Here is a 25,577-nt window from a genome sequence, read left to right on the forward strand (position 1 = left end):
GCCCTGGCCTACACAAACAATGAATAATGCCTTGAATAATGCCTTGAATAATAATGGGAACACAAATGAGGGAGTGCCTAACTCCACCTGGGTGTTAGGGGAGCCACAGGGAAAGAAAGCCTTCTTCTGCAGAGGAGACAGACTTTCCGCAGGTGGAGCAGGGTAGAAGGTGAAGGTAACTCCAAGCAGAGGCACAGTGGGGGCAAAGACACAGAGAGGTGAAAGAGGGTGGACATTAACAAGAAGCCCACATGCTACCAAGAAAAAAGAAGTGGTCATGTTCATTCTGTGCGCTTTTTTCCCACCCACTCTTTTTGCCAGGGACTAAGCATGATTTTCATGGCTGACTCACAGGCAAAGCTATCATTTGTCTAACTTGGAATTTCACAAGGAGCCCTGAAATACGGCAAGATCCATTCCCAACTACCTTTTCCTTGCCATCCACTTCCAAGGTAGACACCATTCTTGAGAGGCAGCATAGCATGATGGGATGAGAATGAGTTGTAGAGTCCTAAGATCTGGGTTTGAATCCCGACTCCACTAATAACTAGCTGTGTGACACTGGATTGGTTACTTAACTTCTCTGAGCCATACTTTCCTCATCTGTAAAAGGGGGAGTAATAAATACCTACCAAATAGACTGATCATGAGAATTAGAAATAACAAGTGCAGAGTACCCCCGGCCCCCAGATGCTCTGAGTTATGCCCATGTTCAAAGACGGCAGAAGGTGTTATCCTGGACTGTAGGATGCACCATCCCACCCCGCTCCCCTCAGTGTCTGGCTCCTGCTCAGCAGAGTGAAGAGGTGGCTTCATCACTGGTGTGACACCCAGCCCTCTGAGACTCCTGTCTCTGCAGCAAAAATACTGGGTTCCCCACTCTGCATTTCCACAGAGTCTACCCTTTGTTCTTGGAAGCTTTAAAAACTAATCGCCCTGCATGAGCAAGCCCTTGGAATCTAAAGTCACTTCCTTAAAGGCGAGAGGTTGCCTGCTGCACCAATTTCAAATGTGCTCCCAGAGGTCTGCTCTGAAGGTCAGGGCCGCAGACCGTTCTAGATCTTAAAGCATGTTAGACACAGTTTCACTTCGAGGCAGAGTGACTTACAAGAGGCGGCCTGGGAAAGATTAAAAGATTACACTTGTAGTCCCTTGCTTTCGTGAGAAAAGTGCCAGCTTCTTCTTGGTCTGTGGACTCAGACAGAAAACCCACTTGGCCTTCACGGGCTGTTAAGCAGAGGTGGAGGGGAGGGGCAGGGAGAGCTAGGGAGTCCTGGACTCCCCTAACGAGTCACCCAGGGTACCTTTCCCAGAAGTCTAGATGGATGCCAGTAGCCCCCTGTCCAGACAGGGAGGTGATAACAGCTCGCTTTGTGTGGGGAGTGGAAAACAAAGGCTCGCTAGGATTCGCGGGAGCCTGCGCTGCCCTGGGGCTCCTGGGACCAGCTGGCACCTGGACGGCGGCTGTGAAAAAACACTGGAGGCAGGACTCAGCTGAGCTGCAACCTCGTGAGCTCAAGCGGGGGTCACCCCTAGCTGAGGTTACGGCTGAGGGAATGGGGTCATCCTCCCTGGGAGAACCTGAGCGGCGGCGCGGGGACGCGGACAAAAGCCCCTTTGTGGAGGCTGAGAGTCCCTCGACGGCGCCACCGTGTGGCAGCGCCGGACAGCGGCAGCGGAGGCCGCGGCGGATCCCAGGGCTGTCCCGCGCCCACCCCGACCTCCTCCGGACCGGCTGGGACAGGTGAGTCGGGCGAACCTCAAGGAGATACTGATTTTCTGCTAAGTAGGTGCAGGTTACTTGCCATGCAGTGGAAAAACGAGAGGGATAGGCCCACATTTACACAGCAAGTCTATGGAGCAATCTTAGCCACTTCCATACTCTGCTGAGTTTAGTCCCAGCCAATAGCATCACCTAAACATTGATGACTTAAAGGCCAACCATACTGAACGCAATAAAGACTGCTTAGACGTTAGGGCTGTCCAGTCCCCCCGTGGTTGCAGGTTTCCGACTCTCAGAACAGACATTCAGTGAGGGAGGAGGGCCAGAGCAAAGGAGCTGTGAACTCAGAGGGCCTGAACTTGACATTCCACCTGCCAGCATTTTCAGCTGCAATGTGACGACCTGGCAGATGGGACTTTCATTGTCTCACCGGGCCCCACAGAGCTGGGTGTGAGCCAGCTCCCCATATCTAGAATTCACAGAGGAAATCTCCTCCAGCAGGTTCTGTGATCCCTGAACCCTGTCCCCTAATTGAGAATACAGAAGGGTCTGTGCAGTGTCAGGAGGGGAGGGGAGGAGTTGAGAAAGATTTCTTCTCAGGCCACTGTGGCCAAGTGCTCACTTCCTTTTCAAGGAGTGCTGGGGCAGGGGGCAGCCGACTCCCCTCAAGCCTGACCAGGGGCCTTCCATGGCTACAGCAGGCCCTCCCTGCTGTGTTCCCACAGACTGGGGGTGCAGGAAGTGCTCCGAGAGCTGAGGCAGCCTGGGCAGTAGGCTGGGACAGGAGAGGCTGCACAGGACAGGGCTGCTTTCCCAGGACTCATCAGTGAGGACCTGCAAGTGCTTCCCAGGCCCCGAAGAGCCTGGTCAGCGGGGTTTTCAGCTCTGCTGGACAGCAGAGCCTGGGAGGCTGAGGGGACACCAACAGTGAGATTGCATGCACAGTGGGCCACCAGCGAGCCAGGGGCTCAGGGGAATGACATCCAAAGAGAACATACTGCCCACATCACAGGGACTGCGGCCACCGGGAGCCACAGGGGGTCTCTGAAGAGTCCATGACGGCAGGACAAGTGAGAGTCTTAGCTTCAGATAGCTGCCTCTTGATGAAGCTCCCTCAGCCGCAGTCCCACCACAGGAGACCCTGTCATTATCCCTAATTATCTCGACCCCCACCGATTGCCACCCTTCACTAGCAAGTTGTGGGGGCAGGAGCTGAGAAAATAAGAAGCTGACCACAGGCCATTCACACAGCGGGTTTTCACCAACCTTCTGCTACAGCTAGGAGGAGGGGACAAGACTGAATGCTAATTTCCAGTCTGATGGTTTTTATTATTATTACACAAACTAGCCTTTCTAATTATTTGAGTGAGACTATTTACAGCCCAAGTGACTCCAAGACAGTTACTGCCTGAGTGAGAACAGAAAAGTCAAGGGTCCTAGGCACATTTTAAAAGGATGGTAGAACAAAAATAAAAATGCATTTTGACTACGTCCCACTTGGGTTTGTTCAACATAGAGGTTCCAATATATGCACCAACCCTTCCCGGGGACCCTCTCTGCACCACGCCCGTCTGGGGAGCTACAGCCTCCACCCTCCAGAGCCCCCCAGTCCTGTTAGAGTCTAGTGCCTCCACTGGGACACTTAGTGGGAACAGGAAGTTCCCTGGGCATCAATGCGGCTTGGGTGCCCTTGAGTTCGGAGATCCTTGAGGCTCTCTCACTCTCTCTCTCTCTCTTCCTTCTTCACAGAGGGCTCTGTGGTGATGGCCTGCCCTGCGAGGCTCTGCCCAGCTCCTGGAGCACACCACCCTCCAGGGGCTGCCCCGAGCCCTGTAACACTCTTTAGAGGAGGAGGCCGAAGTGGCAGTTCTGGGCCTCAACTTTCCTGCTTCTCCCCGTCACAGCTGTTCTCAGCTCTCTCTGCCGCACCACCATCCCCAAACTCCTCCCCCCATGACTCCCATCCCTCCTCTGCCCATGAGTGCCCCCCACCCCCATCCAGCACCCAGTCTTCTCAGGACCCTGACCTGGCTCCACAGTCCCCTCCCTGCTGCTGTCCCACTTCCAGGGACAGATTAATCAGCACTGACCATCATCCGCAGTCCCTCTCCCCTGCCTCCTTACATCCTGCCCCTGCCTAGAAGTGGGACCACATTGTGATCCTCATTTTACAGGGGACGGAGGCCCATCGTGACAGGTCATGATGTGGAGACAGTAGCAGTGTCAGAACTAGAAGGGACGTCTCTGGTAAAGACTCTTGGAGGAAGGGACATTTGAACCGAAATGTGTAAAATGATCAGAATTACCCAGATAAACGGAAGATGGGATTGGGAAAGCCATTTCAGAGTGGAGGATGCTGGGAGGCAAGGAACCAAGAAAGTTCATGCCCGATCACACACAGTAATTTCTTCACTGAGAGTTCTTTGGTGCCCCCTTGTCATGTGTGGCAGAAAACCCGTCTGCCTCCATGCCATAGAAAGCTCTGGTCCCTCTCCAGCCTCCAACAGGCTCCCAGCACTCCAGGCGCCTGTCCTGCTCTCTGCATGAGTAGGATTAATGCTTTCACCCTTGGCGCCTTTGCACAAGCTTTTCCCCCTTGTTTCCTGGCAATTTGCAGCTCAAACAGCAGCTCCTCTGGGAACCTCTTTGACCTCCATAGACACAATCATACGTGCTTCCCTCAGACCTACAAACGTTGCCCTCATGTGTGCATTTGTAGACTTGTCGACTGCGCCAGGGGCTGTGCATAAGTTCCCCACAGGCCAGCTCTGCCCATTGCCATTATGTATCCCCAGTGCCTGCGACACCCCTGGCACAAAGCTGGTATTCAAAAAACTAGGAGAGGGTGAAGAAAAGGGGAAGAGAGGGAAGAAGTAGCCAAGGTATGTTGATTTCAAGGTCACACCATTGGGAGTGTTTAAAACACTCATGTCTGTGTCGGAACTCAGAGAATCTTGTAAGGTTTCATTAGGAGAGAAGCACACCTCACCTTGTGGACACAAATTTCATTTTCAAAACAAGATAAGGTGACAAGAGAATCTTCTATGTTTTCTGTTTTTTTGCAGGGTGGCATTGCATTTCAGAATCCGCACCCGTAACGAACGCATCCTCAGGAAGATGAGAGGTCTGCTGCTTTCCCACGTCCACCTGCTCCCACAGGCCACTTCAGCCAGGCACTGAGATTTCATGGCACACAAGCCACGTCGACTGTCAAGGCTCCAAAGGGTACTTCTGCTTATTTGTTTTTCTTGCAAAACACCCAGATTAGCTTTCAAAATTGCAGCTCCATCTAAGGCAAATAACTTACAAGAAAGGCAAGGGTGAGTCACTGAGTAATTATTACCTGGTTTGCGCCCAGCTGCTTGTATCTCGGCCCCGTTCTCCAGCTCAGCTTGGCTTAGCTTCAGAGCTGTTCAGTAAATGGCCCCGATGTCCACCAGCAGGGTATCGACCAGGGTATGCAGTGGTGCAACCACAGGGTTTAACACTCTGCAAACATTCACACTGTGTTGAACATCCATGTTTGCTCACCCAGGACAGTGTTCCTGACGTCTTGTTGGGTTGAATCACACATGGTTCTTTATGCAGAAAAAAAGGCTCTGAAATCTGTAAACCAAAATATTTATTATTTTTGTTTCTGTAATGTTTGGAGTTTTTAATAATGAACTCAAATTGCTTGTGGAAAAGTGATAATTTTAAAAAGTTAAATTTAATGATCAAAGCAAAAAATTAAATATATATTAGAGTTAGTTTAGGTGGGGTCATATGTGTATAACAAGGTATTCTATTACGAGGGAGATGTTACAAGGTCAGGAGGCCTACATTCCCCAGTTTCAGTCACCTGGGAAGGTGCCACTCCTACTTTAAGACTGAGCTCAATTGCTCCACATCTAGGGACTCTTCCTGCCCAACTCTGTATAAATGCCATTTCTGAGCATTCCTCCAGTCCCCTGAGCCACCTTACACCCCAGCAACCACTATACATAATGGTTTTCTCATAGCACGCTAGGAGCCCGTGTCAGGGGATTATTCAGCTCCTGGTCCCTGGGTCTACTTGCATATTAAATAACGGACGACCCAATACATTGATGTGCGATGTTGGGCACGTCATTGCTTCTCTATAAATCTCAGGGTCCTCATTGTTAAAATGGGGATCAATGTGCCCATCCCAAGAGTTCTGTCAGGATTGAACCAATGCTTTGTGCCCTGAAGAGCATGGTAGAGATCAGGGGACCTCACAAGGAGAGCGAATTCGACAATCAGATCCTGGGGCCACGCCACAGCTTATCTGCTTCCAGCCCATGCTGTAGGTTGTTATCTGCTTCCAGCCCATGCTAATGAGACAGAAAGTTCCATTAAAAAATCACTTTGTCCAAGCCGTGAAGGGGAATTGTGTGCATGTGTTTTTGTTTTGTTGTGTTAAGCGAGAATATAGTGGTCCTTTAGTCTCCTGCCCTCCTCCAACGTCTCCACCAGAGGGCAGTCTAAACAGAGCCAAATTGGGCCTTCCAGAGCCAAGAAGGACTCAGTTTGTAGAACCGGGTTCTTCCCATAGCTAGCCTAGGGCTTTAGAGCAACAAAACTATTTAATTTTTGTGATTTTGAATGGAAAGTCTTCTAAGTGTTCATAAGTCAACACAACACTGTAAGAGACTTTTTAAAAAGATTTTATTTATTTATTCATTTTAGAGAGGGAGAAAGAATGGGGCAAGGAGCAGAGGAAGAGGGACAAGCAGACTCCCTGCTGGGCATGGAGCCTGACATGGGGCTCTATGATCCCACAACCTTGAGATCATGACCTGAGCCAAAATCAAGAGTCACACGCTCAACCGACTGAGCCACCCAGGCGCCCCTGTAAACATTTTTATAACCATTTCTTGTCGTTAGGCTATTTTTCTTTTTAGGTATTAACGTCATATACAAATAATAATGATAGTTAATATTAACTTTGGCCTTACCTTTCTGCAGACACCATTCTGAATATTGTACATATATTTGCTCAATGAATCTTCTTAACAAATTATAGGATATGGGTGCTATTGTTATTCCCATTTTCCATAGGAGGAAACTGAGGCCCAGAGAGGTTAAATAAGGTGCCCAAGGTCACACAGCACAATATTTAACCCTAGCTCTGTGGCTGTGAAGCCCACAAGCTGGACATTATGTTACAGCAGCCACACTGTGCAAAGAGCACATGATGGGGAGAGAGCTGGGTATGGACTGTGCCTTCGTTTCTTATTCCATTACGAAATGAACACGTACATATTATAGAACAGATTGAAAATAAAGAAGAGAGGAGGAGGAATCCCAGATTCACCGACCAGTGTAAATACTCTCATTTATACATAGTACCCAGCAGGATAATAGAGCGATTACACATAGCAGTAAAGCCATCGGTTGATGTATGGGTGGTAGTGAAGTAAATAAGGCAAAAAGGTTATCGTTGTGGAAAATGTTCACAGTGTGTAGTGAAAATCTGGCCAGACTACACTAAATAAAGATTGTGCGTCTCCCCCCTCCACCCCCGCAGGAGCATCCCTGAGGGCTCCTGGCCGCCCCCTATGCACCCTTATGATCATCCTTTAAAGGCCCTACAGTTCCCTCTAATTCCCTCTCTCCCTGGGCATGCTGAGAATTCCCTCGCAGAGTCTCTGCATGAGGCTCTTTTCTAGCGGAGCTGCTGCTCCCCGAACGCTGTCAAATGTGAATCAGGATTTACAAAGCCACTAGGGATCTTCGGGGCCCATACGCGGAACACGGTCATCACTCCGAGCCCTGCGCTCAAAACTTATCCCTCTTCCTCATGCTGCCATGCATTCGCTTTTGCTCCTTCCTTCATCCATCCCCACAGTGAATGTGTCCCAGGGCCTCTGCCCCCAAGGACCCAGGGCCTAGCAGGAGAGACCAAGGGTGGAAGATGGTAGGACTGATCACTGGATGTGGTGCGAGCAGCCACGTGAAGGACGGGAAGAGGCAGCTGTGATTTCTCAGCATCAAGCCCTTGGACTTGCAGGGCACCTGATGGAGATGAGAAGGGTAAGACCTCCAGAGCGGGGAATGAGCCGGGGAAAGGGCGGGAGAGACTGTAGAGGAAAGGAAGAGCACATAAGAGGCCAGACACCTTTGGGATCTAGGGCCTGCACCTCCCTGGCTACTGATGAGGGAGCACTTGCCCAGAGAAGCATCCGTAATAAGGGCAGGGGCAGGCGCCCGATCCCAGATGGCTTCAGCCACAGGCTGGTCTTGGGATTTTCTCCTAACTGCACTGAGCAGCCAGTGAAAGGACATGAACAAGACAATAACGGGGAGGAACGCAGCATCCTCACCCTCAAGGAATTCACAATGCTATAATTAGATTATGAACTCCAAAAACTTTAATTCAGTCTGGGTAAAATTCTTAGATGATAGAGATCTCACTAATATTTTACTAGAAGGCTTGTGCAGTTAGAACCATGTTGACAACTACTTTGAGAATTTCAAGTTCCCTTCTCTGGCTGTTGCCCTTCTCGGTAAAGATAGAGCGAGTCAGGGAATATTCATGTTCTGGGGACTAAGGGAGCAGAATGAACAGAATACCGAGGCCAAATAGGATAAGGTCTTCCTTAAGTTTGAATGGACAGAGGTGTTTCTTACCATAAATTATCATTTCTTCCTTTCGTGTTTGCTGGCAAGAACCAAGAAGCTTCATGATTTACTATATTTATTAATTTATCACGAAGTATTTATTTTTCACAACGCCCGCATGTTTGACATTCGACATTATCTTTGGGCTCCAAGCCGATGGGATGGCAATCCACAGCCCGTGGGCCAAATCGGGGCTGCCGCCTGTTTTTATATGGCCCATGTGTCATAACCATGTCTTGTCTTTGCTGTATTCTGATGCTCTGACCCCTGGGGCCTGGCCTTCCCTGAGTTAGCCAATTCTTAGAGACGGTAAACAAATGAGTGCACCTTTCAAATATAAACCAACCAGTCCAGCGCCTACAACCCCACCACCCCCTTTACTGGGTTCTCACACTCCAGGCCACAATCCACCGGCCCTCCTCACCCCAGGGCTGGGTACTAGATAACCCAGGAACAGACCCTACGCCCTCGAGCCTGCTGAAATTATTCAAACTAGCCAATCCTAGACCTGCTTACCCAGGCTCACTCATTGCTTCCCACAGAAACCACAGGAAAGGCTTCTGCCTGCAATTTCCCCCATTCCTCCAGAGTGACCCTAATGCTTCCCTGTGTGTCCTCCCAGCCCATGGCATGGTGGGCCCTTGCCTCTAGGGAACCGTGAGTAACAAACTATCTTGTTAATGGCAATCATCTGATGTGTAGGCCTTTTTAGACCTCAAATTTTCTATTAATAAAGTATATTTTTAAAACACCATTAGCTAAGAATGGCTTTTACATTCTTAAACGGATGAAAAAATCAAAAGCAGAATTTTTCATGATACCTGAATATATATGAAATTCAAATTTTATTGGAGTCCAGTCATATTCATTTTCGTGTTATCTGTGGCTGCTTTTTGCCCTACCCTGGCAGAGTTGAGTAGTTATGACAGACGCCGTATAGCCCACAAAACCTAAAATATTTACAGTCTTCACAGACAGCTTGTTGACCTCCATAACATAATCCATAGTTATTTTATTTGCTCATTTAAGCTCTGAACTTGTATCCATTGACCCATCGCTCTCTGTATGGTGTAGGTCCCCTCATAGTTTGAAAGGTTCAGAATCTCTGGCTATAGCTTTCTTCCTAGGGTCTACCCCAAATGTCTGAGCCTCCAGTGTTTTTTGTTTTTAAATTGTCCTCAATAAGAAGAACATTTTATTGTGACTCAGAACATCCAAATGGATAATAGAAACACATTTCATGAGGCATTACTCATCCTTATAATGTCTGGATCACTTTGATGGTTTCTGTTCTCTTCTTCATTTTTAAAATATACGGCTCGCAGTCTACTGTTTTCCAAACCCACCCATGAGTCGATGTGCACACTTTAATTAACATCATGAATCTACCTGAGTCGAATCCAAACAACACAAAGTGTTTCTCTTACACGCTCTGCAGAGGAAGACAAATTTAGAAACAAATAATAGCGATAAAACACACAAAAAAACAACACAAGTTTAAAAGAATGCTCTGGGAGCAAAGAGGAAAAAGAGCTAAATTTTTTTTTTCTTAGAGCTGTTGGGCAGGGTTTCATAGAGCAAGTAAGATTTGAATTTAGTCCAGAAGGATGGTCAGGAAATCCTTGGTGGAGAAACAAGAGAAAGGCTTCTGTGGCGTCCTGAGGGATTCTCTAGATACTGGTGCAGAATGAGAACACGGATGTGTGATCCTCTCATTGAAGGCTGCCACATTCTCTACTTGCAGTCAGACCCCCATGCCCTGTGCCTTCTGTCGCATATACTTTTAAACCGAGCATGGTGTTTCCTGCTACATCTATAATTCTTCCAGACCTTGTTCAGAAAACGATGGAGTCATGTGGCCATCTCATGATGGACTAGGCAGAAATGTTTCCAAGAGTCTCCTGGTAAGTTAGCATGACGGTGAAGCATTGATAAGAAAACAGGACCTGTGAGGGAGGAGTGTCAGTCTTCAGATTCATATGAAAGAGATAGAGCTTCATCTAGCTTTAACTCAGTTTCTCTTTGGAGCCCCCGCACCACCAGGAGCGCAGCTGTCCATAAGGAAGAGCAGAAATTTAATCCCAATACTTTCCAGTCCATCCTCCCCCCCTCACCGGGGTCTGCCTCCTCTTGGCAGTTGTAGAGAATTAACCATCGATTCCCCCACAGGGGTATCACTGCCTGCTCACTGGCCGCAGGTCCCCTAAGATCTCTCTGGAGTCCTATCACCCTTTACTCCCCCCATTCACCCAAGAACTCTGCCCAGGTAACATCATACACGGGCCCTCGCTTCAGGACCCACTCAATCCTCTGGGTCTCAGGCCTCGGGAACTACTGGGAGGCTGTGGCCATTCCTTTCTGGAAACCTCCTAACTCTTCCAACTCCAACACCAGACTTCCTCCTAGCTCCCCCCACCCAAGGGAACTCTTCATTCAACTTAAACTGGCCCAACTTCTTGGACCGAGGTGGTTGGGGGTACAATTCAGAAAATGTTGAAAGAAAATATGCAAGAGGGGAAAAAATCTCTCAAAATATGATTCTAATACTTATGTTTGTTTTATTTCCTCAGGAGTGGACCTTATCTCTAGTTCAGATCATTTCACTGTAGCTGAGACTCATATCAACTGCCAACTCACTCCCTCCACTTGAATGTTGAGGAAACGCAAGGAGACTGTGGACTTCATGCTGTTCTGAGTGTTAAGAAACTCCAGTGACACTGAACCCCCGCCACAAAGGAGGATTAGAAATAACCTCACATCTACATGTAAGCCATACCCAGTTTTCTCTAGTGGAGGTAACATGGAATTTCTAGGATCCCCTCACCACACAGAGGAGGAGCCCCCCAGCAGCTGGGAAGCTGGTGTGGTGAGGGGCTACTGAGTTAGGGTTCTGGTAGCAGTTGGGTGATAATGGCTTCTGGTTGGTACTTGGGTGGTCCTATGCTAATTAGGTCCTTTATGATTCAAAGTTTCTTTAAGAAATAATAGAGTCCGAAGTGCTCTGTTAAATTTACAGAATGCGGGACACCTGGTTGGCTTAGTCCGTGAAGTGGCTAACTTTGGCTCAGGTCATGATCTCAGGGTCCTGGGGTCCAGCCCCGTGTCAGGATCCCTGCTCACCAGGGAGCCTGCTTCTCCCTCTCCTGCTCCCCCTGCTTGTGCTTTCTCTTGCTCTCTCTCTGTCAAATAAATAAATAAAATCTTAAAAGAAATTTGCAGAATGCAACTGTAATGAATGTATTTTTCTAAAGGGCATTGGAGATGGAGGGTGGGAGAAATCTCCCCATCAACGACATAGGAATAGACTTTCTAGTCCCAGCAGAGGAAAATGGACGCTGCTGAGGACTACACGTGCAGGCACCATGTATGTAGTATGTTATCAGAGAAGGTGTCTGAACATCATGAAAGTGTGGGGCATCAGCAGCCCCAAGAATGGGCTGCCGCGCCTGCTGTCTGCGGGGTGTGGCGTGGACCAGTGGTGCCACCTGGTGGAGCTAGTGTTTGCCTTTGCAGGTTGGTCTTTTCTTGCCTTAGGAAGGATGAGAGCGAGAACCCCAGGTGATGGAGACCTTTCTGACCTAATGGCTTGCGTTTTGTTCTTCATTCTCTTGGTTTATTCCTTTCCCTTTTCAGTAAAGGAAAAACGTAATATCTGGTATATTTCTTTATTCCAATTTTCTTATGGCAATACTAAGCGTGTATTTTGTAGCAAAATTCTCAAAAATGTAAAGGTTTAACTCCTTCACGACTACTCATGCTATACCAAAAATGTGCTTTATCAGGCAAGGCACTTCTTTTTTGCTTACCTTTATATAACAAGATATTGATACAGTTTTGTTTTGGAACCTGTATCTTCTCACTGAATGCCCACATAAGTACGTATGTCTATAATTATTTTTTAAATCTGTGCATAGTATCTTAAGATAGACCAAACCATAGTATATTTAGCCATCAATGTGCCATATTATATTTGGCCATCAGGTTTCCTTCAATTCCTTGCTGACAAGCAGCACCGCTATGAACATTCTTGTGTGTTGTGCCTATTTGTGTCTTCTGTGGGGGGAGTAGATAAGAAGTGAAATTATTGAGTCAGGGAATATGTATGCTTTAAGTTCTGAGATACTGCCAAATTTCCTTTCAATTCAGACTGAAATTGTATACCGTTAGCAGTATGTGGGTTAATACCTTGTCCTCACTCGTGTTCTCTCTCTTTCAATCTAGAGAGGAAATAATCTTTTTTTTTTTAATAGGCTCCATGCCCAACGTGGGCTTGAACTCACTTTCCTGAAGTCAAGAGTCGCATGCTCTACCAACTGAGCCAGCCAGGCAACCCAAGAAAGGAAATAATCTTACTGTTGCTTTCACTGTAATTCCCCTGATAACTAACTAGGTGAAAATTGTTTTCATGTTTCACAGTCGTTCATGTCATTTTCTGCCATGAATGCCTATTCATGTGTTTCATATAGTTCAATATTCAGTTGTATGTTTTTCTTTTTCATTTTTAGGAGTTCTTTATATATTCTGGATATTAGTCCTACTCGGTCTTTAATTTTGTCTATGGCATCTTGCGTTCTTCAGAGGTTATCAATATTGATATAATCAGGTTTATTGATCTTTTTCATGCTTTTTTTCATTTTTGTTATAAGAAGTTTTTAAACGTCATATATATGGCAATCTGTACCTTTTGACCCCCTTCACCCATTTCTGCACCCCTACTGGACTAGAGCAAGGCAGAGGGAGAGCGTGAGGATGGCACCCCCCCAGTCTCTGTGTTCCAGCAGGCTCTTCGCCGTGTGTGGTAGACTAAATGCTGTACTCGGACTGACACTTTAATATAAGCAAATGAGCCTCTCTCTCCTGAAGTCTGGGCACGTCACTGCTTCTGCCCTGGGCACTGGGGTGGGAGTCTCAGCCTACGGGCCCTTTAAGAGCCGTGTCTCACTCAGATCACTAGTCTCCTGCCTCTCAGGCACGGGAGCTCTGTTGGTTTTCAGAGCTGGATGTCTGGGCGCTCATCTCTCAGATGCAGGTCTTATAACTCAGGGTGCTGGTGTGGGGTTGGAACCCTTCACTCCTCAAGGAGAAGCTCCAGATTTCGAGTTCCCTGCCGGTCACTGGTCGCTGCCCTGGGGGTAAGGTTCAGGGCAAGACTGTGTCCTCCACTCGCCTCCCCTCTTTGAGGTGATTTTCTTCTCCTTTGCTCCATGCGTAGTAGTCGTAGTAGTCATTGCTCAACTAGCCTTTTGGTTATTTTCAGAGGAAATTCTTTCCCAACGCGGCTGTGGACTCTGTAGGTCTGTGGGAGGAAGTGAACTCAGGATCTTCCTCGTCGCCATCTTCAACTGGAACCAGCAGAAGGTACGTGCCTTTTATATTTTCTTCTATGACTTCGTCATTTTTCTATTAATTTCTTTAACCTACAAGAGTGTATTTCCATAATTGGTTAAGGATGTATTTCAACCTTTTCCCATACGTATTGGACACGATTTATTGTTTCGAGTAGTTTATACCTTTTTAAATCTATTGGAGTAGCCGTCTTCTTCGTGTACTCAATTCCAAGGTCAGCAGAGATATCTTGGCCAGAGACACAAGGTCGGGAGAAATTGGCATTTACATGACATTTGGGGCTTGCACGTAAAATCAGTCTCCTGGGGGTAACATACAGAATAAGAAGAGGTCAAGAAGGAGACTGAAGACACAATTGAAGGAGGACAAGCAGAGATGTGAGGTCGCTCCATCTCAGGCCCTCAGAGGAGCCGTAGTCCTGCCCTAGGAGAGTATAAAAGCCCGCTCAGGGCACAGGGTCTCACCTCCAGATGTCTCTCAGGTCACCCCTGCTGGTTCCTATGGTTCCACATTGCTCCTCAATATCCCTGGGTCTCTGGCCAGCATTAAAGTCCTTTCTAGCACCACGTGTGGGAGGAGACAGTGGTTCTTACAACCAGAGGGCACGGACACGTCATGCACGCAAGCTAGAAGTCATAGAGTGCTGGAACTGTTTTACACAAATGCACAGCTGTCCTTCCCAAAATGCCAATAGCCTTTTCTCCTTTGAAAACCCTTGAAAGACAGCTCAGTAGGGAAGCAAATGCAAATCTACTGAAGAAATGATGAAGACCAAAGCCAGAGCAGTGACAAAGGATCCAGAGGAGGGGGTGGGTATGAGGAGTATTTATGAAGTAAAACCAACAAGACAAGGTCTTGGTTGATTGACCCAAGATAGGCAAGAGGGAGGAGTCAATGAGGATTCCAAACATTGTAGTTTGGGCAGCCGAGGGGCTGAGTATTTCATCCATCAAGATAGAAATACAGAAGCGGATCTGGGTAGGTAGTGAACAATTGATTCAGTTTGGAACATGGTGAATTTGAGATCCCTGTGGGAAATTGTGTGGCCATGCCTGGCAAGCCAGGAGTCTCTGGACATGTATGAAACATATGGAGAAAGATCCCACACAAGAGACTGAGGGGGAACAACCAGCTTTAGGAAGCACTCAGGGACTAGTAGCATCTGTGGGAAACAACCCGCCAGCACACACAGACCACTGGTCATTCTAGGTCGGCACTGCTTCCCCGCTGAAGCTTGCCTGTGGCTGTGAGGACCCACTGAACAGATCGTCTGTGGCCAATAGTCCTGGCTGCCACAGAAACAGCACGCCCTTCCTGACCTGAGCTGGACCAAACTTGGGCAAGTGCAAATTTAACAACACTGGAATCTTCATAGCGTCTGTCTCTCCTGGGGGAAACAGCAAGGGGAGGAAAGATAATAAAACCAACTAATCATCAAGTTCTATCCCATATGGCTGGGTGGCTGGGGTCAGGCATTTAAACCACAAACCCTTCTCACTTATCTCTATCTGGGAGATACATAGGATGCAGATTATAATTTTCGTCAATGTCTCCTAAAGTCCTTAACAAACACAGCTTCAAGCTCCCCCTAGCTACGCATTCCTGTACCTTTTTAGAATATATTTTAAACTTTAGAATATATTTTAAACCTGCATCTAATTCCTCCCGCAACTGAACCCTGGGGCTGCCGCTAATCCTATCACTGCTGCTTCATGGACCTCACATACTTGTCCTTAATCCTTCCTGGGATGTGTCATTAATGTTGAGTCCAAGGAGGAAGGATTCTCAGAACATCGCTCCCAAGCAGAGAAGGACTGGCCCGAAGCCGGCTGTCAAGCCGTGATTTGTAGATTAGAAATGTGCCCGCCTCTGGGTTCCTAAGAGATCTACTCGATATTATTCAGGAGGAGAATTGCTTTGTTCATTTCTTTTGTTTCTCTCCCTTGTTCTTCTGATTGGGGATCTCCCTTCTGTTGGCTTTGAACACCCTAACTTTGCCCTCTACATGTCCCTTTTTCATTAGCCTCCCAGTCTTACATGAAGGAGTTGATATGGATTCTAAGACTCATCTTTTCTCTCCCATTGCCATAACTATCCTCTCCCCAACCTCAAATCAGGGTAGACATCCAGGATGTAAGACAGGTCTTTGCTGGACCTTGAGTTCAAGGAGGGATTTCCCAAGGGGGTGACATATGTGCATCAACTGGGGAAGATCAGACAATTTCTTGCATTCACGGCTTGTATTCATTTCAAAATATCTTTGCTAGGTTTTTCATAATGCAGCTCTATCAGCACCTGCATCAACTTCTCCTAGGGTACCCATTAATACCACAAATTTCTCTGCTTCTCCCCAGATCATTCCATCAGATCCCTGAGGGTGGGGCTTGGAAATCTCCAGGTTCAACAAATACCCGAGCTGCTTCTCAGCTGTTGTAGGCCGAGAGTTTGGATAATAAGCATCCAGTCTTATTTAACTCAGCCTCAAAACATCTGAGTCGTGCAATGCATGGTGTTTCTCTTTTCTTTTCAACCAACACACACATTTCTTTGAATATAATCTCAGTCAGATACTCGAGACATGCAGTAGACCAGATCGCTGGTTGGGGCACCGGCTGGAGTTGGGAAGGGGTAAGGATCGGTGTTCCACCCTCTGTTTCTCACACGTTCAGCAAACTTCCTCTCTTCCCTGCCCTGAGAAGCACAGATTTGGGATTTGATAGACCTGCTTTGAACCAAAGACTCATTTTGCTGAGTGAAAGTGACTTTGAACAAGTTATTAAACTCAGCATTCTTTGCATATACTGGGAGCAGTCACACCTAACACACAGCTTTTGCAAGTGTGTTCTTGACCTGAGGGCACTCCCTTGGTTGGCTGATGTCAAGGCCCATCAGAGGAAAAGGCTGGGAGTGGCATTAATTGATTACTATTTAGTTAAATTTCTGCCCATTCAAAGATGTATTCACTACAAAAATTCTGTCTCCACCAACCGCAGCCCTTCACCTCTTTTTTGATAAATTGACCGATTGACCGAGGGAATGTTAGTGCTGTAGGCTAAACTTAGTGGCTTGTAACTGACTAAGAAATGGAATTTTGCTAATATGGAGCTAGGAGATTACAATTTTCATTAAGAAATACTAATCAACAGAGTCCAGGAAGTTTTTTCTTGAAAACAAAAACAAACACAAAAAACCCAACTTGTTCCAAAGTGTTAGTGTTTGCTAGGAGAGTAGGTTGCACAGGTTGGGGACCATGACGTGACCACCCCATGAGGGATTATTTCTAACGTGTGCTACTGGTATTTCTGGGCCCCCAGCTCCCTGGCTTCCAGGACGGTGAGCTGTCACACCGAGGGAGACAGCCAGGCTGGCTTGTGTTGTTACCTGAGTGGTTTGTGTTGTCTCCTCTTCCCTTGGGAAAGTGACAGGGAGACAACACAACCCAAGTCATGGTCTCCTTCTCAGATCTCCTCTTGGTTTATTTACTTAGTTGTTCAAGCTGAGCATTTTCTTGCTTTGTAAGAGTATCAAGAGAGACGTTGATGTTTTCTTGTATACTTTCTGCTCAATTCATTTTCTGTTACATTTTTAACATCACATGCGCATCTTTGCTAATACTATCAAGGTATATAAATACAGTAGTTTCCTCCCAAGGATTTTACACAGATCAAGCATTACACAATCATTTTGCCCACATCTTTAATTTTGAAAGGTAAAATAGCATTTTATTTAGCTATTACCAAAAAAATCACATGACATCATTGACGTCCATCATAATGAACACTTGGTTTATAAATACTTGCTTGAGATTTCCTCGGGTTTGGTTTCCTGAGGCCAGAAGCCTGAGCTCTTGGTGCCTAGCAGAATTCCCAGTCTGGTAGCATCTCAATATATATTTAATAAACTGAATGAAGAGGAAATAATGAATAGATGATGGAGCACGTAAAGATCTTTGAAATATGGGGCTCTGGGGTGGCTCAGTGGGTTAAGCGTCTGCCTTCAGCTCAGGTCACAATCCTAGAGCCCCGTTCATCCGGGAGCCTGCTTCTCCCTCTCCCTCTGCCTGACACTCCCCCTGCTGTGCTCTCTCTCTCAAATAAATAAATATAGGGGCGCCTGGGTGGCTCAGTCGTTAAGCATCCGCCTTCAGCTCAGGTCATGATCCCAGGGTTCTGGGATCGAGCCCCACATCGGGCTCCCTGATCAGCGGGAACCCTGCTTCTCCCTCTCCCATTACCCCTGCTTGTGCTCCCTCTCTCACTGCCCTCTCTCTGTCAAATAAATAAGTAAAAATCTTTAAAATAAACAAATAGAGAAAATCTTTAAAAAATAATAAAAATGAAGATCTCTGAAATATGACACAGCTTGAGGAACAGGGGCCTTCTGAGCTCAGAATTGAATGTGGTGTTCTGCTGTAGAGATCAGTCCTTATCTGAAGCCATTTTGGGGGGACTTGCTGAGATTTGGGGGGACAGCATGCAAGTGAAAGACAAGGGCTTGGAAGTGGGCAGTCGTAGGCTCCGTGAGGAAATGCTCATCACATTCTGAGACAGAGGGCATTAGCACCATCTTGTGGGCACCTGAAGTATCAGCCTTAAGATTTGGGGAAATGGAGACCCATTTGAGTCAACCCAGTCCCAAGTAGTAAGGCCAATAATGTATGAGGAGTTTTAGCTATCCCCAACAGGAGTATTTGTGTCACAGTCTCAAGAATGTTATCACCTGAATTTGATGTGTGACTCCAATGGTTGCCCATAAACCTGGCTCAACTTTGGATCCATTTTGTAGAACTAAATTAACAACGAAGTTGGTGGAAAATGTAAGTAGGAGGTAGATTTTACTCTATTTCTTTTCTCACCTTTCCTGCAATAAGTCCTATTGGGAGAGAGAATCCTCCACAGGTGTCTGAGGGCCTACATGTCTTCCTGGGTATGCCAAGAGTGCAAAGCTCTGGCTGCTCTTTATCCAGATCATTACTCAGGGTTGGTTTGCAGGGAGCAACCTTGAGGGGTAAGGTCATGTTTCCCCACGACAAAGAATAGGCTTGTTTACTGTTTGCTATAAAAGCAGGATTCACCAAGTTCACTCTTCCTCAGCTGCAAAGCATACCCATTGCATGTGCTCCAGTCCATTTACCCCTGGTGTCACCCGTGTGGGATCTGGGGGCAAAGGGAGCTTGGCAAACATGCTGATATGCTGTTTTCTGTCATGAGCAATAAAGTCCAGTGGCCTTGTGTTTTCTTCCAGTAACCGTGAAACAGCAACAGGCTCACTTATTTTTACTGATAAGTAGGGTAAAATCAAAACCTCCTTCCTTCAAGTGTGTGCTACTTTTGTGATAGCAAACCAATGAACATTATTATAAAATTAGAAATTATCCTTCTCGGGGCGCCTGGGTGGCACAGCGGTTAAGCGTCTGCCTTCGGCTCAGGGCATGATCCCGGCGTTATGGGATCGAGCCCCACGTTCAGGCTCCTCTGCTGGGAGCCTGCTTCTTCCTCTCCCACTCCCCCTGCTTGTTCCCTCTCTCGCTGGCTGTCTCTATCTCTGTCAAATAAATAAATAAAATCTTAAAAAAAAAAAAAAGAAATTATCCTTCTCTAGCAGCTTGTTACTTTCCCTCCTTGATTCTCTAGTTAACGTGGATTAAAATGCAGGGATACGTTTGTATAAACAAATACCTAGGAAAGAAAATGGGAGCCTAAGTCATTACATTTTATGACTTTTTCCTTTCAGATTAGAAAACATATTTCTCAGGCTAGTATTCCTCAAGTCTCAGCAAAATTCAGTCTCTAGGAAAACTAATTCTTCTGGACAGTTGGCATCTTGCAGTGATTTCCCCATCCAGCTTCCTCTATGCCTAACAGTGGGCAAGGGGCTCTGCCCACACATTGTGCATTCCTCCAGCCCCCGGCCCCCCTTCTTCAGTAGCAGCAAGATCTGCTACTCTCTCTAGATTGGGGGCTGCAACCTCTCCTCCAAACAGTGGTCAATACCCTTGTCTTCCCAGGAGAAGCATGATCTTCTCGGGGTCCTAAAACCCATAAGCTCTGGATTTCCCTGGGGGGTGGAAAGAGGGGAGGCCAACTCGCATTGCCTTCCAGTGCCGGTGAGGGAAAAAAGCACTAAGGCTAATTAGCTGTATCTCTGCCAGGCACTCTGTAACATCTCTACTCAGTGTTTTCAGTCCCTCCACTCTGGGGGCGCCTGGCTGGCTTAGTCAGTACAGCATGTGAGTCTTGATCTCAGGGTGAGGAGTTCAAGCCCCATGTTGGGCGTGGAGCCTGCTTAAGAAAAAAAAATCAATCCCTCAACTCTCATATGCTCTCTAAGAAGTACTAATTAATTGAACACCAGCAATGTGGCTTCTTACTAAACGGTGTTCCCTGAGGTTACCACTCAACTCTCTGGAACGACATCAAAAGCCAGTTGTCAGCTTCATCTCAGCAGGCAGGCCAGGGCTTTGGTGCTGGCTGACCATCCGTCTGCTGCCTCCTCTCTTCCATCAGCATGCCCACACATCCAGCTTGCTTGCTTTCTGGCAGCTCCAGATAGCAGCTCCTTCTCTGGGTCCTTTATGGCTCATTTTACCTACATGTCCCCTAGAAGTTGCTCTTTACCAGGCTCTGTCCTAGGCCCCCTCCCTGTCTCACATACCAGCCCCTCCAGAGTGGCCTCCTCATATCCATGGTTCCACTGGCTGCTGCCCCACCCAGGCCTCTCTCCTGAGCTCCAGGCTCCCCTCTAGCTTTCTAGTGAACTTTTCTTTTTTTATTTCTTTTTTAAAGATTTTATTGGGGTGCCTGGGTGGTTCAGTCAGTTAAGCCTCTGTCTTCTGCTCAGGTCATGATCCCAGGGCCCTGGGATGGAGCCCTTCATCAGGCTCCCTCCTCAGCAGAGAGCCTGCTTCTCCCTCTCCCTCTGCTCCTTCCTGGCATGCTTGTGCTCTCTCTTTCCCTCAAATAAATAAATAAAATCTTTTAAAAAGATTGACAGAGTATAGGAAGCTTCTCATTCCTTCCTGGGCAATTCAGGGGGGTGGTGGTGAAGTCATTATGACTTCCAAATCCTTACATGCCCTGGTCCCACCTGCCCGTCCTCATCTCGGATACTAGAACTTTCAGCCTTGCTATGCGGCGCTGTATCCACCAGAGGGCAGCCTAACTAGCAGCAATGCGGATCTCCGCCTTCAGAGCCGAGAACGCAGTGTTTCCCAGAGAGCTCAGGCCTGATCCCTGATGTCATAATTTCAGTTTGGTGAAGGAGGCAAATGAAAAAGAAACGAACCACTGAAGGAATTTCTGTCGTTTGCTCCAAATATTATTAAAATAGGAAACAGGAATAATTAGGGACTCCATTGGGAGGGTGGTCAGGTTTGGTTTGCTATGCTCCAAGATCGAGGACCAGGAGGAGGAACAATCCAGAGAATATTATAAAGATCTGATTTTGGTAATAAGGATATCTGTAATACATTTTTAAAAGTATCGGTTACTGGTTTTGAAATATATTTATATTGCCCAAAGCAGCAACTCAACTTTCCAGAAAACTTGTCCAATATGGTGAAGACTCCAGAACTACCTATAGAACAGAGCATTCTCCATCTGTCCATCTTCCTACTGGAGTCTCATATTTGCTTGTGTGTCAGGGAGGGAGGTGATACCCTTCTCTAGCCTCCTGACTGATCCAGTCTTCAGACTTCCTCAATTATAGACATTGTATATTCAGGGCTCAGTGCAATTCTCCTTCCTGCTGCAAAACTTTCCCAACTGCCCTGGTCTGGGCGGGATGCACTCCCGCGTGCCACGGCAGCCTAGGTGCACGCCTCCATCCCAGCCGCCATCATTCTGCCCTGTCATGCTTTCTGCAAAATAAATTATTTCTCTGTTCCATCTCCATGACTGGCTCAGAGAAACATCCAACACACGCACTGTGTGACCTCTGACCAGTCATTGCTTTCCTGCAAGCCTCAGTCTTCTGGTCACCTGAGACTAACACAGCCTACAATATTGTGAGAAAACTTACCTGAATGTTTCATGCATGTTAGTAATAATAACAGGATTCATAAGCAAAGGACCGTCTGGAATATCAGAACCTGGTATATTGCTCCAGGGTTTCTTCTCCAACTTATCTTCTGGGGTGTTTGCAGAGGGTACCATTCAGTTGTAACAGAAGCCTTCTGAAGGGAATCTCCAGAAAGACTGTGGAGTGGACCTCGAACTCCCAGCCTTGCTGTGTGGTGCTGCGTCCACCAGAGGGCAGCCTAACATCAATGTTGCGGAGCTCTGCTTTCCAGAGCCCTGAGAATGCTGCGGTTTTCCAGAGAGCTCAGAAGCAACTTTCCTCCCCTGAGCCATTTGGATGAAAATCTTATAAAACGTATTACATGATCTCCTAGCCATGATAACTACATTGTTATCATGATTTCCTGTGAGTTAGTCTCACCATTTCCTGTCACTGTAGGTGTTAGCTTAATTCGAGACCAATGCCTCTTTTCAGTCATTCTGTAGAAAAATTTGTGTAAAGGAAGTAAGAACTGGTCATAGTCTATGCATTCATGTTTTAGAAATCAAGTGGAAAAAATATATTAAAAAAATAAAGTGGATTGCTTTCCCATTGTAAACCCCAAATAGACTTATTTCAGATTTAGATGGAAAAATCAAAAAAGTGGGAAGACCCCCAACCCCTTAGTCTCACCACTTTTCTGTACTTACCAAGAGCTAGGATATTCCAGATTTTGTGCTGGGCCTCAGAAGTGCAAAGGTGAATACAGTGATGAGCTCGCCTTTACGGGGGTGCACAGTCCAGTGGGGAAGGCAGACAAGCAAGAGATGATTGTAATCAAGCACAATGAGCGCTTTCATACAAATATGCACCAGGTTCTCTGACAGCATGCAGTGGAGGCCACACTTTGGCGTGAGTGACGGGAAAAACTTTTTGGAAGAAGGACCAACGAAGTTGGATCTTGAAAAATCAAGATGAGGGGGTGTGCGTGGAGGGAACAAGAAATCAGCAGATAGAAATATACCCTTCTCTTTCCATATCCTTATGGACAGCATAATTCTGGCCTCCCCAACGGTTTTTAGTGTAAGCACCCAGAACAGTGCCTGGTACACAGTAGGGGCACAGGAAAAGTTTGTTAAATATACCAGTATGAACCTTGGTGATTTTGCTGGGCTACTGATGCTCCTTTTGTTTTTGTCCCTATGCTACTAGCCTCTCTCAGGTGTTCACATGGTTTGCTCCTTCTCTTCATTCAGCTCCCTGCTCACGTTATCCACTTCATGCTCTTACCCTTCAGAGCACTCACTATTCTCTGATATCATATCATTCCTATCGTCTGTGTCCCCCACAAGAATTTAAGCTTAATAAGTAGGGGCCTTATTTTGCTCACTGCTATATCTCTAGTGCCTATAATAGCTCTTCAAATACAGGAGATGCTTGATAAATATTATCTTGAAAAAGATAAAAGAATGAGTATGAATCATCAGCCTTAGCTTTACTTTGTTATTGAAAAATGCATATTTTTTTTAAAGCAAACAATGGAGTGAGGTTGCTATAACGTGTTGAGACATGTATTGGGACATCCGGTATTTTACTAGAAAAGTCACAAATAAAATAAGAAAAGAAAGAAACCCAGTTGTACCCATTTAGCTCACATTCTCTTCCTCTTTTTTATCCCAAGGAAAGAGAAGAAAATCATCCATGACAAGTAGTGGCTGTCAGAAAGGCAGTTCCATGCTCAGGGGAAAGCGAAATCTCCCGCCGTCAAAGCAGCATATCGCAGCTCCAAGTACACTTTTCTTCTGGAAGAAAATTGGAAAGACTGAAATGAGCTCACCCATCAGCATTACCCCATGCTTCCTTGTCTTTGTGGTATTTTACAGCTCTGCAGGTTATAGAAAACTGCTAGGAATACAAGTAATTCTTGTCCATAGAAAACAAATAGAGTTTGGTGGAACGTGAGGTCACCCTATGGCATCTATTTGTGAATTCCCTCTGGCACCTCCCTGAATATAAGTGTGGGCAACTGTGAGTCTCCTTTGGACTGGTTACATAGTGTGCTATTGCTCTCCTGAGTAATTAATGAGCTAAATAGGACATTTCACAAGTGTTTATTTTATATTTGTGTCAGAGTCATGATTTTACATTTTTTGAAAGATTTTATTTATTTGAGAGAGAGAGTGTGTGTGCATGAGTGGGGAGGCAGAGGGAGAAGCCGATGACTGACTCCCCACTCAGCAGGGAACCCGCTCCCCAACGAGGGACTGGACCCGAGGACCCTGAGATCATGACCTGAGCCGAAGGCAGATGCTTAACTGACTGAGTCATCTAGGCACCCCATGATTTTACATTTTTAAAAGAATAATCATGTAACACTTGTCACATATTAGAAAAATATCGCCAGAAGTATTGTCATATTATGCAATGCACATTTTCAGTGGAAGGAAACTCATTTGCATTTCCCCAATGAAGGGAATTTTTTTCATCCCTATGACTTAAGGGGATGGAATGGAGGGTTCTAAAAAACACCCCCTTCGGATAGCAAAGATCAACGAGGTATTCTGAATGCTGTTGAGAGCTACTTTTTGGTCCTTAAAGATTGGGCATTTCTCATGAACATGTTACTGCTTGGTAGCCAGTCACAAGCTTGCCTCTCTATGCTGTGAATGTTATTCCCCAAGACGGTTTGTTTGCGGTGGATGTGTGAGACAGGAGTTAGGAGAAGAATGTGCCTTTGCTGGTAGAACTGTGACAGGACTCACAGCAACCAGAAACCTTGTTTTCAAGGGGAAAAGGAGAGTCTTTTCAACAAACAGTGCTGGGCAAACTGGATATCCATGTGCAAAGGAATGAAATTGGGCCCTTACCTTATACTCTATAGCAAATCTATCTCAAAATGGATTAAAGACCTAAACCTAAGAGCTAAAACTCTAAGACTCTTAGAAGAACACACAGGAAAAACACATAATGATCAAGACGGTAAAGCGTCAACCAATAGAATGGGAGAAACTATTTGCAAGACGTAAATATCTGATAGAAGACTAATAACCAGAATATAAAGAACCCCTACAACTCAACAACAAAACAAACAATCCAATTTTTATTTCTTTAATTTTAAAAAAGATGTATTTATTTATTTATCTGAGAGAGTGAATGAGAGAGAGAGAGCATGAGAGGAGGGAGGGTCAGAGGGAGAACCAGACTCCTTGCTGAGCAGGGAGCCCGCCCAATGCAGGACTCCATCCGGGACTCCAGGATCATGACCTGAGCCGAAGGCAGTCACTTAGCCAGCTGAGCCACCCAGGTGCCCCCAAACAATCCAATTATTAAGCGAGCAAAGAACTTGAGTAGACATTTCCCTAAAGAAGACATACAAATGGCCAATGAGCACACGAAAAGATCCCCAACATCACTTATCATCAAGGAAATGCAAATCAAAATCTCAAAGAACTACCACTTCACACCTGTTATTACGATTGCTATTTCAAAAAAAAGAGAGAGAGAGAGCGAAAATAACAAGCGTTGGTGAAGATGTGGAGAAACTGGAGCCCTCCTACCTTGCCAACGGGAATGCAAAATGGTGCAGCTGCTGTGAAAAAGTTTGAAGGTTCCTCAAAAAAGTGTAACATAGTATATGATGTAACAATTCCACCCCACGGTGTATCTCGGAAAGAATAGACAGCAGGAACTCGGATTCTTTTACATCGATGTTCATAGCAGCACTATTCACCATAACCAAAAGGAAGAAATAACCCAAATTGTCCATCAACAGATGAATGGATACACAAAATGTAACATAAACACAGGGAACATTATTCAGCCCTTAAAAAGAGTGAAATTCTTATCATGCCACCACATGGATGAACCTTGAAAACTTCATGCTAAG

The 25,577-nt window shown here is 46.3% G+C and overlaps 1 long non-coding RNA gene across 2 annotated transcripts; it reads left to right on the plus strand.

Moving 5' to 3' along the window:
* Positions 1-1,233: 1,233 nt before the first annotated feature.
* LOC117801999 lies at positions 1,234-23,954 on the plus strand. 2 transcript variants are annotated; one of them, XR_004624974.1, is made up of 6 exons: positions 1,234-1,744; positions 4,789-4,948; positions 7,575-7,759; positions 10,918-11,112; positions 13,605-13,705; positions 23,373-23,954. It is a non-coding gene; the product is annotated as an uncharacterized LOC117801999 (long non-coding RNA). The 2 variants fall into 2 exon arrangements; XR_004624975.1 differs by lacking the exon at positions 7,575-7,759 and having other exon boundaries at positions 23,373-23,953.
* Positions 23,955-25,577: the final 1,623 nt, after the last annotated feature.

Source organism: Ailuropoda melanoleuca, chromosome 4, assembly GCF_002007445.2.
Source record: "Ailuropoda melanoleuca isolate Jingjing chromosome 4, ASM200744v2, whole genome shotgun sequence".
Lineage (NCBI taxonomy): Eukaryota > Metazoa > Chordata > Mammalia > Carnivora > Ursidae > Ailuropoda > Ailuropoda melanoleuca.